Here is a 15,441-nt window from a genome sequence, read left to right on the forward strand (position 1 = left end):
TGCGGAGTAAAACCATCGCCTTCGGCATATTGATATATTGCACCGTACTGCATCTGCAACAGCAATCTGTGTAACTGTTGGCACCACAAGGAGATGGCGGACTGTTACAAATCGGTCGATTCAAGGACAGACCCTGAGAGGAAAAACCATCAATTTCGGCATATGGTTCTATTGCACCCTACTGCATCTGCAGCAGCAATCTGAGCAACAGTTAGCACCACTGTGAGATGCTGGACTGTTACAAATTGGTCGTTGCAAGGACAGCTCCTGCGAAGAAAAACCGTCACCTTCGGCATATTCATCTATTGCACCGTAATTCATCTGCAACAGCAATCTGAGTAACAGTTGACATCACAGTGAGATGGTGGACTGTTACAAATCGGACGTTTCTCGGACAGCTCCTGCGAAGAAAAACCGTCACCGTCAGCATATAGATCTATTGCACCGTACTGCATCTGCAACAGCAATCTGAGCAACAGTTGGCAGCACAGTGAGATGGCAGACTGTTACAAATCGGTCGTTTCAAGGACAGCTCTGAGAGAAAAAACCATCACCTTCGGCATATGGTTCTATAGCACCGTACTGCATCTGCAGCAGCAATCTGAGCAACAGTTAGCACCCCGGTGAGATGACAGACTGTTACAAAACGGTCATTTCAAGGAGAGTTCCTACGAAGAAAAACTGTCACCTTCGGCATATTGATCTATTGCACCGTACTGCATCTGCTACAGCAATCTAAGTAACAGTTTGCACCCCAGTGAGATGTCGGACTGTTACAAATCAGTCGTTTCAAGGACAGCTCCTACGAAGAAAAATCATCACCTCCTTCATATCGTTCTATTGCACCGTACTGCATCTGCAGCAGCAATCTGAGCAACAGCTAGACCCCCGTGAGATGACGGACTGTTACAAATCGGTCGTTTCAAGGACAGCTCCTGAGAGGAAAAACCATCACCTTCGGCATATGGCTCTATTGCACCGTACTGCATCTGTAGCAGCAATCTGAGCAACAGTTAGCACCCCGGTGAGATGACGGACTGTTTCAAATCGGTCGTTTCAAGGACAGCTCCTGCGAAGAAGAACCGTCATCTTCAGCGTATTGATCTATTGCACCACACTGCAGCTGCAGCAGCAATCTGAGTAACAGTTGGCACCCCAGTGAGATGGCGGACTGTTACAAATCGGTCGTTTCAAGGACCTCTCTGGAGAGGAAAAACCATCACCTTCGGCATTTGGTTCAATAGCACCATACTGCATCTGCAGCAGCAATTTGAGCAACAGTTAGCACCCCGGTGAGATGACGGACTTTTACAAATCGGTCGTTTCTTGGACAGCTGCTGAGTGGAAAAACCATCACCTTCAGCCTATGGTTCTATTGCACGGTACTGCATCTGCAGCAGCAATCTGAGCAACAATCAGCACCCCGGTGAGATGACGGACTGTTACAAAGCAGTCGTTTAAAGGAGAGCTGCTGCGAAAGAAAACCGTCACCTTCGGCATATTGATCTATCGCACCGTACTGCATCTGCAGCAGCAATCTGAGTAACAGTTGGCACCACAGTGAGATGGCGGACTGTTACAAATCGGTCGTTTTAATTACAGTTCCTGAGAGGAAAACCATCACCTTCGGCATATGGTTCTATAGCACCGTATTGCATCTGCAGCAGCAATCTGGGCAACAGTTAGCACCACGGTGAGATGACGGACTGTTATAGATCGGTCGTTTCAAGGAGAGCTCCTGCGAAGAAAAACCGTCACCATCGTCATATTATTCTATTATACTGTACTGCATCTGAAACAGCAATCTGAGTAACAGTTGGCACCACAGTAAGATGGCGGACTGTTACAAAGCGGTCGTTTCAAGGACAGCTCCTGAGAGGAAAAACCATCACCTTTGGCATATGGTTGTATAGCACCTCTCTGCACCCGCAACAGCAATCTGAGCAACAGTTAGCACCCCGGTGAGACGACGGACTGTTACAAATCGGTCGCTTCAAGGACAGCTCCTGCGAAGAAAAACCGTCACCTTTGGCATATTGATCAATTGCACTGTAGTGCATCTGCAGCTGCAATCTGAGCACCATTTAGCACCTTGACGAGATGATGGACTGTTATAAATTGGTCGTTTCAAGGACAGCTCCTGCAAAGAAAAACCGTCACTTTCGGCATATTGATCTATTGCACCGTACTGCATCTGCAACAGCAATCTGAGTAACAGCTGACACCACAATGAGATGGTGGACTGTTACAAATCGGTCGATTTCTAGGACAGCTCCTGCGAAGGAAAACCATCACATTCGGCATATGGTTCTATTGAACTGTACTGCATCTGCAACAGCAATCTGAGTAACAATTGGCACCACAGTGAGATGGCGGACTGTTACAAATCGGTCGTTTCAAGGGCAGCTCCTGAGAGGAAGAACCATCACCTTCCGCAAATGTTTCTGTAGCACCGTACTGCATCTGCAGCAGCAATCTGAGCAACAGTTAGCACCCCAGTGAGATGACGGACTGTTTCAAATTGGTCGTTTCAAGGACAGCTCCTTCGAAGAAAAACCGTCACCTTCGGTATATTGAGCTATAGCACGGCACTGCATCTGCAACAGCAATCTGAGTAACAGTTGGCACCACAGTGAGATGACGGACTGTTACAAATCGGTCGATTCAAGGACAGCTCCTGAGAGGAAAAACCATCACCTTCGGCATATGGTTCTATAGCACCGTACTGCATCTGCAGCAGCAATCTGAGCAACAGTTAGCACCCCGGTGAGATGACGGACTGTTACAAATCGGTCGTTTCAAGGACAGCTCCTGAGAGGAAAAACCATCACCTTCGGCATATGGTTCTATTGCACCGTACTGCATCTGCAGCAGCAAGCTGAGTAACTGTTGCCACCACAGTGTGATGGCGGACTGTTACAAATCGGTCGTTTCAAGGACAGCTCCTGAGAGGAAAAACCATCATCTTCGGCATATGATTCTATTGCACTGTACGGCATCTCCAGCAGCAATCCGGGCAAAAGATAGCACCCCGGTGAGATGACGAAATGTTACAAATCGGTCGTTTCAAGGACAGCTACTGCGAACAAAAACCGTCACCTTCGACATATTGATCTATTGCACAGTACTGCATCTGTAACAGCAATCTGAGTAACAGTTGGCACCTTAGTGAGATGGCGGACTGTTACAAATCTGTCGTTGCAAGGACAACTCCTGAGAGGAAAAACCATCACCTTCGGCATATGGTTCTATAGCACTGTACTGCATCTGCAGCAGCAATCTGAGCAACTGTTAGCACCCCGGTGAGATGACGGACTGTTACAAATCAGTCGTTTCAAGTGCAGGTCCTCAGAGGGAAAACCATCACCTTCGGCATATGGTTCTATTGGACCGTAGTGCATCTGCAGCAGCAATCTGAGCAACAGTTAGCACCCCAGTGAGATGATGTACTGTTACAAATTGGTCGTTTCAAGGACAGCTCCTGAGAGGAGAAACTATCACATTTGGCATATGGTTCTATAGCACCGTACTGCATCTGCAGCGGCAATCTGAGCAACAGTTAGCAACCCAGTGAGATGACGGACTGTTACAAATCGGTCGTTCCAAGGACAACTCCTACTAAGAAAAACCGTCACCTTTGGCATATTGATGTATTCCACCGTACTGCATCTGCAACAGCAATTTGAGTAACAGTTGGCACCACAGTGTGATGGTGGACTGTTACAAATCGGTCGTCTCAAGGACAGCTCCTGAAAGGAAAAACCATAACCTTCGGCATATGGTTCTGTTGCACCATACTGCATCTGCAGCAGCAATCTGTGCAAAATTTAGCACCCCGGTGAGATGACGGGCTGATACAAATCGGTCGTTCCAAGGACAACTCCTACTAAGAAAATCCGTCACCTTCGGCATATTGATCTATTGCACAGTACTGCATCTGCAACAGCGATCTGAGTAACAGTTGGCACAACAGTGAGATGGCGGACTATCACAAATCGATCGTTTCCAAGACAGCTCCTGAGAGGAAAAACCATCACCTTCGGCAAATGTGTCTATAGCACCGTACTGCATCTGTAGCAGCAATCTGAGCAACAGTTAGAACCCTGGTGAGATGGCGGACTGTTACAAAACGGTCGTTTCGAGGACAGCTCCTGCGAAGAAAAACCGTCACCTTCCTCATATTGATCTATTGCACCGTACTGCATCGGCATCAGCAATCTGTGTAACATTTGGCACCAAAGTGAGATGGCGGACTGTTACAAATCGGTCATTTCACGGACAGTTCCTGAGACGAAAAACCATCACCTTCGGCATATGGTTCTATAGCACCGTACTGCATCTGCAACAGCAATCTGAGCAACAGTTAGCACCCCGGTGAGATGACGGACTGTTACAAATCGGTCGTTTCAAGGACAGCTCCTGAGAGGAAAAATCATCACCTTCAGCATATGGTTCTATTGCACCGTACTGCATCTCCGTCAGCAATCAGTGCAAAAGTTAGCACCCCGGTGAGATGACGAACTGTTACAAATCGGTCGTTTCAAGGACAGCTACTGCGAAGAAAAACCGTCACTTTCGGCATATTGATCTATTGCACAGTACTGCATCTGCAACAGCAAACAGAGTAACAGTTGGCACCACAGTGAGACGGCGGACTGTTACAAATCGGTCGTTTCAAGGACAGCTCCTGAAAGGAAAAACCAACACCTTCGGCATATGGTTCTGTTGCACCATACTGCATCTGCAGCAGCAATCTGTGCAAAATTTAGCACCCCGGTGAGATGACGGACTGTTACAAATCGGTCGTTTCAAGGACAGCTACTGCGAAGATAATCCGTCACCTTCGGCATACTGATCTATTGCACCGTACTGCATCTGCAACAGCAATCTAAGTAACTGTTGGCACCACAGTGTGATAGCGGACTGTTACAAACCGTTGATTTCAAGGACAGCTCCTGCGAAGAAAAACCGTCACCTTCGGCATATTGATCTATTGCACAGTACTGCATCTGCAACAGCAATCTGAGTAACAGTTGGCACCACAGTGAGATGGCGGACTGTTACAAATCGGTCGTTTCAAGGACAGCTCCTGCGAAGAAAAACCGTCACCTTCGGCATATTCATCTATTGCACTGTACTGCATCTGCAACAGCAATCTGGGTAACAATTGGCACCACAGTGAGATGGCGGACTGTTACAAATCGGTCGTTTCAAGGACTGCTCCTGCGAAGAAAAACCGTCACCTTCGTCATATTGATCTATTGCACCGTACTGCATCGGCAACAGCAATCTGAGTAACAGTTGGCACCACAGTGAGATGGCGGACTGTTACAAATCGGTCGTTTCAAGGACAGCTCCTGCGAAGGGAAACCGTAACCTTCGTCATATTGATCTATTGCACCGTACTGCATCTGCAGCAACAATTTGAGTAACAGTTGGCACCACAGTGAGATGACGGACTGTTACAAATCGGTCGTTTCAAGGACAGCTCCTGCGATGGAAAACCATCACCTTCGTCATATTGATCTATTGCACCGTACTGCATCTGCAACAGCAATCTGGGTAACAATTGGCACCACAGTGAGATGGCGAACTGTTACAAATCGGTCATTTCAAGGACAGCTGCTGAGAGGAAAAACCATCACCTTCGGCATATGGTTCTATAGCACCTTACTGCATCTGCAGCAGCAAACTGAGCAACAGTTTGCAACCCGGTGAGATTACGGACTGTTACAAATCGGTCGTTTCAAGGACAGCTCCTGCGAAGAAAAACCGTCACCTTCGTCATATTGATCTATTGCACCGTACTGCATCGGCAACAGCAATCTGAGTAACAGTTGGCACCACAGTGAGATGGCGGACTGTTACAAATCGGTCGTTTCAAGGACAGCTCCTGCGAAGGAAAACCGTCACCTTCGTCATATTGATCTATTGCACCGTACTGCATCTGCAGCAACAATTTGAGTAACAGTTGGCACCACAGTGAGATGACGGACTGTTACAAATCGGTCGTTTCAAGGACAGCTCCTGCGATGGAAAACCATCACCTCGTCATATTGATCTATTGCACCGTACTGCATCTGCAACAGCAATCTGGGTAACAATTGGCACCACAGTGAGATGGCGAACTGTTACAAATCGGTCGTTTCAAGGACGGCTGCTGAGAGGAAAAACCATCACCTTCGGCATATGGTTCTATAGCACCTTACTGCATCTGCAGCAGCAAACTGAGCAACAGTTAGCAACCTGGTGAGATTATGGACTGTTACAAATCGGTCGTTTCAAGGACAGCTCCTGCGAAGAAAAACCGTCACCTTCGTCATATTGATCTATTGCACCGTACTGCATCGGCAACAGCAATCTGGGTAACAGTTGGCACCACAGTGAGATGGCGGACTGTTACAAATCGGTCGTTTCAAGGACAGCTCCTGCGAAGGAAAACCGTCACCTTCGTCATATTGATCTATTGCACCGTACTGCATCTGCAGCAACAATTTGAGTAACAGTTGGCACCACAGTGAGATGACGGACTGTTACAAATCGGTCGTTTCAAGGACAGCTCCTGCGATGGAAAACCATCACCTTCGTCATATTGATCTATTGCACCGTACTGCATCTGCAACAGCAATCTGGGTAACAATTGGCACCACAGTGAGATGGCGAACTGTTACAAATCGGTCGTTTCAAGGACAGCTGCTGAGAGGAAAAACCATCACCTTCGGCATATGGTTCTATAGCACCTTACTGCATCTGCAGCAGCAAACTGAGCAACAGTTAGCAACCCGGTGAGATTACGGACTGTTACAAATCGGTCGTTTCAAGGACAGCTCCTGCGAAGAAAAACCGACACCTTCCGCATATTCATCTATTGCACTGTACTGCATCTGCAACAGCAATCTGGGTAACAATTGGCACCACAGTGAGATGGCGGACTGTTACAAATCGGTCGTTTCAAGGACAGCTCCTGCGAAGGAAAACCGTCACCTTCGTCATATTGATCTATTGCACCGAACTGCATCTGCAACAGCAATCTGGGTAACAATTGGCACCACAGTGAGATGGCGAACTGTTACAAATCGGTCGTTTCAAGGACAGCTGCTGAGAGGAAAAATCATCACCTTCGCATATGGTTCTATAGCACCGTACTGCATCTGCAGCAGCAACCTGAGCAACAGTTAGCACCCCGGTGAGATGACGGACTGATACAAATCGGTCGTTTCAAGGACAGCTCCTGCGAAGAAAAACCGTCACCTTCGTCATATTGATCTATTGCACCGTACTGCATCGGCAACAGCAATCTGAGTAACAGTTGGCACCACAGTGAGATGGCGGACTGTTACAAATCGGTCGTTTCAAGGACAGCTCCTGCGAAGGAAAACCGTCACCTTCGTCATATTGATCTATTGCACCGTACTGCATCTGCAGCAACAATTTGAGTAACAGTTGGCACCACAGTGAGATGACGGACTGTTACAAATCGGTCGTTTCAAGGACAGCTCCTGCGATGGAAAACCATCACCTTCGTCATATTGATCTATTGCACCGTACTGCATCTGCAACAGCAATCTGGGTAACAATTGGCACCACAGTGAGATGGCGAACTGTTACAAATCGGTCGTTTCAAGGACAGCTGCTGAGAGGAAAAACCATCACCTTCGGCATATGGTTCTATAGCACCTTACTGCATCTGCAGCAGCAAACTGAGCAACAGTTAGCAACCCGGTGAGATTACGGACTGTTACAAATCGGTCGTTTCAAGGACAGCTCCTGCGAAGAAAAACCGACACCTTCGGCATATTCATCTATTGCACTGTACTGCATCTGCAACAGCAATCTGGGTAACAATTGGCACCACAGTGAGATGGCGGACTGTTACAAATCGGTCGTTTCAAGGACAGCTCCTGCGAAGGAAAACCGTCACCTTCGTCATATTGATCTATTGCACCGAACTGCATCTGCAACAGCAATCTGGGTAACAATTGGCACCACAGTGAGATGGCGAACTGTTACAAATCGGTCGTTTCAAGGACAGCTGCTGAGAGGAAAAATCATCACCTTCGCATATGGTTCTATAGCACCGTACTGCATCTGCAGCAGCAACCTGAGCAACAGTTAGCACCCCGGTGAGATGACGGACTGATACAAATCGGTCGTTTCAAGGACAGCTCCTGCGAAGAAAAACCGTCACCTTCGTCATATTGATCTATTGCACCGTACTGCATCGGCAACAGCAATCTGAGTAACAGTTGGCACCACAGTGAGATGGCGGACTGTTACAATTCGGTCGTTTCAAGGACAGCTCCTGCGAAGGAAAACCGTCACCTTCGTCATATTGATCTATTGCACCGTACTGCATCTGCAGCAACAATTTGAGTAACAGTTGGCACCACAGTGAGATGACGGACTGTTACAAATCGGTCGTTTCAAGGACAGCTCCTGCGATGGAAAACCATCACCTCGTCATATTGATCTATTGCACCGTACTGCATCTGCAACATCTATCTGGGTAACAATTGGCACCACAGTGAGATGGCGAACTGTTACAAATCGGTCGTTTCAAGGACGGCTGCTGAGAGGAAAAACCATCACCTTCGGCATATGGTTCTATAGCACCTTACTGCATCTGCAGCAGCAAACTGAGCAACAGTTAGCAACCTGGTGAGATTACGGACTGTTACAAATCGGTCGTTTCAAGGACTGCTCCTGCGAAGAAAAACCGTCACCTTCGTCATATTGATCTATTGCACCGTACTGCATCGGCAACAGCAATCTGAGTAACAGTTGGCACCACAGTGAGATGGCGGACTGTTACAAATCGGTCGTTTCAAGGACAGCTCCTGCGAAGGAAAACCGTCACCTTCGTCATATTGATCTATTGCACCGTACTGCATCTGCAGCAACAATTTGAGTAACAGTTGGCACCACAGTGAGATGACGGACTGTTACAAATCGGTCGTTTCAAGGACAGCTCCTGCGATGGAAAACCATCACCTCGTCATATTGATCTATTGCACCGTACTGCATCTGCAACAGCAATCTGGGTAACAATTGGCACCACAGTGAGATGGCGAACTGTTACAAATCGGTCGTTTCAAGGACGGCTGCTGAGAGGAAAAACCATCACCTTCGGCATATGGTTCTATAGCACCTTACTGCATCTGCAGCAGCAAACTGAGCAACAGTTAGCAACCAGGTGAGATTACGGACTGTTACAAATCGGTCGTTTCAAGGACAGCTCCTGCGAAGAAAAACCGTCACCTTCGTCATATTGATCTATTGCACCGTACTGCATCGGCAACAGCAATCTGAGTAGCAGTTGGCACCACAGTGAGATGGCGGACTGTTACAAATCGGTCGTTTCAAGGACAGCTCCTGCGAAGGAAAACCGTCACCTTCGTCATATTGATCTATTGCACCGTACTGCATCTGCAGCAACAATTTGAGTAACAGTTGGCACCACAGTGAGATGACGGACTGTTACAAATCGGTCGTTTCAAGGACAGCTCCTGCGATGGAAAACCATCACCTTCGTCATATTGATATATTGCACCGTACTGCATCTGCAACAGCAATCTGGGTAACAATTGGCACCACAGTGAGATGGCGAACTGTTACAAATCGGTCGTTTCAAGGACAGCTGCTGAGAGGAAAAACCATCACCTTCGGCATATGGTTCTATAGCACCTTACTGCATCTGCAGCAGCAAACTGAGCAACAGTTAGCAACCCGGTGAGATTACGGACTGTTACAAATCGGTCGTTTCAAGGACAGCTCCTGCGAAGAAAAACCGACACCTTCGGCATATTCATCTATTGCACTGTACTGCATCTGCAACAGCAAACTGGGTAACAATTGGCACCACAGTGAGATGGCGGACTGTTACAAATCGGTCGTTTCAAGGACAGCTCCTGCGAAGGAAAACCGTCACCTTCGTCATATTGATCTATTGCACCGAACTGCATCTGCAACAGCAATCTGGGTAACAATTGGCACCACAGTGAGATGGCGAACTGTTACAAATCGGTCGTTTCAAGGACAGCTGCTGAGAGGAAAAATCATCACCTTCGCATATGGTTCTATAGCACCGTACTGCATCTGCAGCAGCAACCTGAGCAACAGTTAGCACCCCGGTGAGATGACGGACTGATACAAATCGGTCGTTTCAAGGACAGCTCCTGCGAAGAAGAACCGTCACCTTTGGCATATTGATCTATTGCACCGTATTGCATCTGCAACAGCAATCTGAATAACAGTTGGCAACACAGTGAGATGGCGGACTGCTAAAAATCGATCGTTTCATTCACACCTCCTGAGAGGAAAAACCATCACCTACGGCACATGGTTCTATAGCACCGTACTGCATCTGCAGCAGCATTCTGAGCAACAGTTCTCACCACAGTGAGATGGCGGACTGTTACAAATCGGTCGTTTCAAGGACTGGTCCCGCGAAGAAAAACCGTCACCTTCCGCATATTGATATATTGCACTGTACTGCATCTGCAACAGTAATCTGAGCAACAGTTAGCACCGCGGTGAGATCTCGGACTGTTACAAATGGGTCGTTTCAAGTACAGATCCTGCGATGAAAAACCGTCACCTTCGGTATATTGACGTATTGCACCATACTGCACCTGCAACTGCAATCTGAGCAACAGTTAGCCCCCCGGTGAGATGACGGACTATTACAAATCGTTCGTTTCAAGGACAGCTATTGCGAAGAATAACCGTCACCTTCGTCATATTGATCTATTGCACCGTACTGCATCTGCAACAGCAACCTGGGTAACAGTTGGCACCACAGTGAGATGGCAGACTTTTACAAATCGATCGTTTCAAGGGCAGCTCATGAGAGGAAAAACCATTACCTTCAGCATGTGCTTCTATACCACCGTACTCCATCTGCAGCAGCAATCTGAGTAACAGTTGGCACCACAGTGAGATGGCGGACTGTTACAAATCGTCGTTTGAAGGACAGCTCCTGAGAGGGAAAACCATCACCTTCGGCTTGTGGTTCTATACCACCGCACTGCGTCTGCAACAGTAATCTGAGCAACAGTTAGCACCCCGGTGAGACGACGGACTGTTACAAATCAGTCGCTTCAAGGACAGCTCCTGCGAAGAAAAACCGTCGTCTTCGGCATATTGATCTATTGCACCATACTGCATCTGCAACAGCAATCTGAGTCACAGTTGGCACCACAGTGAGATGGCAGACTGTTACAAATCGATCGTTTCAAGGACAGCTCCTGAGAGGAAAAACCATCACCTCTGACATATGGTTCTATTGCACCGTACTGCATCTGCAGCAGCAATCTCAGCAACAGTTAGCACCCCGGTGAGATGACAGTCTGTTTCATATCGGTCGTTTCAGGGACAGCTCCTGCGAAGAAAAACCGTCACCTTCGGCATATTGATATAATGCACCGTACTGCATCTGCAACAGCAATCTGAGTAACTGTTGGCACCACAGTGAGACGGCGGACTGTTACAAATCGGTCGTTTCAAGGACAGCTCCTGAGAGGAAAAACCATCACCTTCGGCATATGGTTCTATTGCACCGTACTGCATCTCCAGCAGCAATCTGAGTAACAGTTGCCTCCACAATGAGACAGAAGACTGTGACAAATTGGTCGTTTCAAGGACAGCTCCTGAGAGGAAAGACGATGGGCTTTGGCGTACCGTTCTATTGCACCATACTGCATCTGCAGCAGCAATCTGAGCAACAGTATGCACCACAGTGAGATGGCGGAATAATACATATCGATCGTTTCAAGGACAGCTCCTGAGAGGAGAAACCATCACCTTCGTCATATGGTTCTATTGCACCGTACTGCATCTGCAACAGCAATCTGAGTAACAGTTGGCACCACAGTGAGATGGCGGACTGTTACAAATCGACCGTTTGAAGGACAGCTCCTGAGAGGGAAAACCATCACCTTGGGCATGTGGTTCTATACCAGCGCACTGCATCTGCAACAGTAATCTGAGCAACAGTTAGCACCCCGGTGAGACGACGGACTGTTACAAATCAGTCGCTTCAAGGACAGCTACTGCGCAGGTAAACCGTCACCTTCGGCATATTGATCTATTGCACAGTACTGCATCCGCAACAGCAATCTGAGTAACAGTTGGCACCACAGTGAGATGGCGGACTGTTACAAATCGGTCGTTTCAAGAACAGCTCCTGAGAGGAAAAACCATCACCTTCGTCGTATGGTTCTATAGCACCGTACTGCATCTGCAGCAGCAATCTGAGCAACAGTTAGCACCCCGGTGAGATGACGGACTGTTACAAACCGGTCGTTTCAAGGACAGCTCCTGCAAAGAAAAACCGTCCCTTCGACATATTGATCTATTGCACCGTACTGCATCTGCAACAGCAATCTAAGTAACCGTTGGTCCCCACAGTGTGATGGCGGACTGTTACAAACCGGTGATTTCAAGGACAGCTCCTGCGAAGAAAAACCGTCACCTTCGGCATATTGATCTATTGCACCGTACTGAATCCGCAACAGCAATCTGAGTAACAGTTGGCACCACAGTGAGATGGCGGACTGTTAAAAATCGGTCGTTTCAAGAACAGCTCCTGAGAGGAAAAACCATCACCTTCGTCATATGGTTCTATAGCACCGTACTGCATCTGCAGCAGCAATCTGAGCAACAGTTAGCACCCCAGTGAGATGATGGACTGTTTCAAATTGGTCGTTTCAAGGACAGCTCCTTCGAAGAAAAACCGTCACCTTCGGTATATTGAGCTATTGCACGGCACTGCATCTGCAACAGCAATCTGAGTAACAGTTGGCACCACAGTGAGATGACGGACTGTTACAAATCGGTCGTTTCAAGGACAGCTACTGAGAGGAAAAACCGTCACCTTCGGCATATGGTTCTATACCACCGCACTGCGTCTGCAACAGTAATCTGAGCAACAGTTAGCACCCCGGTGAGACGACGGACTGTTACAAATCAGTCGCTTCAAGGACAGCTCCTGCGAAGAAAAACCGTCGTCTTCGGCATATTGATCTATTGCACCATACTGCATCTGCAACAGCAATCTGAGTCACAGTTGGCACCACAGTGAGATGGCAGACTGTTACAAATCGATCGTTTCAAGGACAGCTCCTGAGAGGAAAAACCATCACCTCTGACATATGGTTCTATTGCACCGTACTGCATCTGCAGCAGCAATCTCAGCAACAGTTAGCACCCCGGTGAGATGACGGTCTGTTTCATATCGGTCGTTTCAAGGACAGCTCCTGCGAAGAATAACCGTCACCTTCGGCATATTGATATAATGCACCGTACTGCATCTGCAACAGCAATCTGAGTAACAGTTGGCACCACAGTGAGACGGCGGACTGTTACAAATCGGTCGTTTCAAGGACAGCTCCTGAGAGGAAAAACCATAACCTTCGGCATATGGTTCTATTGCACCGTACTGCATCTCCAGCAGCAATCTGAGTAACAGTTGCCTCCACAATGAGACAGAAGACTGTGACAAATTGGTCGTTTCAAGGACAGCTCCTGAGAGGAAAGACGATGGGCTTTGGCGTACCGTTCTATTGCACCGTACTGCATCTGCAGCAGCAATCTGAGCAACAGTATGCACCACAGTGAGATGGCGGAATAATACATATCGATCGTTTCAAGGACAGCTCCTGAGAGGAGAAACCATCACCTTCGTCATATGGCTCTATTGCACCGTACTGCATCTGCAACAGCAATCTGAGTAACAGTTGGCACCACAGTGAGATGGCGGACTGTTACAAATCGACCGTTTGAAGGACAGCTCCTGAGAGGGAAAACCATCACCTTGGGCATGTGGTTCTATACCAGCGCACTGCATCTGCAACAGTAATCTGAGCAACAGTTAGCACCCCGGTGAGACGACGGACTGTTACAAATCAGTCGCTTCAAGGACAGCTACTGCGAAGATAAACCGTCACCTTCGGCATATTGATCTATTGCACAGTACTGCATCCGCAACAGCAATCTGAGTAACAGTTGGCACCACAGTGAGATGGCGGACTGTTACAAATCGGTCGTTTCAAGAACAGCTCCTGAGAGGAAAAACCATCACCTTCGTCGTATGGTTCTATAGCACCGTACTGCATCTGCAGCAGCAATCTGAGCAACAGTTAGCACCCCGGTGAGATGACGGACTGTTACAAACCGGTCGTTTCAAGGACAGCTCCTGCAAAGAAAAACCGTCCCTTCGACATATTGATCTATTGCACCGTACTGCATCTGCAACAGCAATCTAAGTAACCGTTGGTCCCCACAGTGTGATGGCGGACTGTTACAAACCGGTGATTTCAAGGACAGCTCCTGCGAAGAAAAACCGTCACCTTCGGCATATTGATCTATTGCACCGTACTGAATCCGCAACAGCAATCTGAGTAACAGTTGGCACCACAGTGAGATGGCGGACTGTTACAAATCGGTCGTTTCAAGATCAGCTCCTGAGAGGAAAAACCATCACCTTCGTCATATGGTTCTATAGCACCGTACTGCATCTGCAGCAGCAATCTGAGCAACAGTTAGCACCCCGGTGAGATAACGGACTGTTACAAATCGGTCGTTTCAAGGACAGCTCCTGAGAGGAAAAACCATCACCTTCGGCATATGGTTCTATTGCACCGTACTGCATCTGCAGCAGCAAGCTGAGTAACTGTTGCCACCACAGTGTGATGGCGGACTGTTACAAATCGGTCGTTTCAAGGACAGCTCCTGAGAGGAAAAACCATCATCTTCGGCATATGATTCTATTGCACTGTACGGCATTTCCAGCAGAAATCCGTGCAAAATTTAGCACCCCGGTGAGATGACGGACTGTTACAAATCGGTCGTTCCAAGGACAAATCCTACTAAGAAAAACCGTCACCTTTGGCATATTGATCTATTCCACCGTACTGCATCTGCAACGGCAATCTGAGTAACAGTTGGCACCACAGTGTCATGGTGGACTGTTACAAATAGGTCGTCTCAAGGACAGCTCCTGAAAGGAAAAACTATCACCTTCGGCATATGGTTCTGTTGCACCATACTGCATCTGCAGCAGCAATCTGTGCAAAATTTAGCACCCCGGTGAGATGACGGACTGTTACAAATCGGTCGTTCCAAGGACAACTCCTACTAAGAAAATCCGTCACCTTCGGCATATTGATGTATTGCACAGTACTGCATCTGCAACAGCGATCTGAGTAACAGTTGGCACAACAGTGAGATGGCGGACTGTTACAAATCGGTCGTTTCAAGGACAGCTACTGTGAAGATAATCCGTCACCTTCTTCATATTGATCTATTGCACCGTACTGCATCGGCATCAGCAATCTGTGTAACATTTGGCACCAAAGTGAGATGGCGGACTGTTACAAATCGGTCATTTCAAGGACAGCTCCTGAGAGGAAAAATCATCACCTTCAGCATATGGTTCTATTG

Source organism: Schistocerca americana, chromosome 8, assembly GCF_021461395.2.
Source record: "Schistocerca americana isolate TAMUIC-IGC-003095 chromosome 8, iqSchAmer2.1, whole genome shotgun sequence".
Lineage (NCBI taxonomy): Eukaryota > Metazoa > Arthropoda > Insecta > Orthoptera > Acrididae > Schistocerca > Schistocerca americana.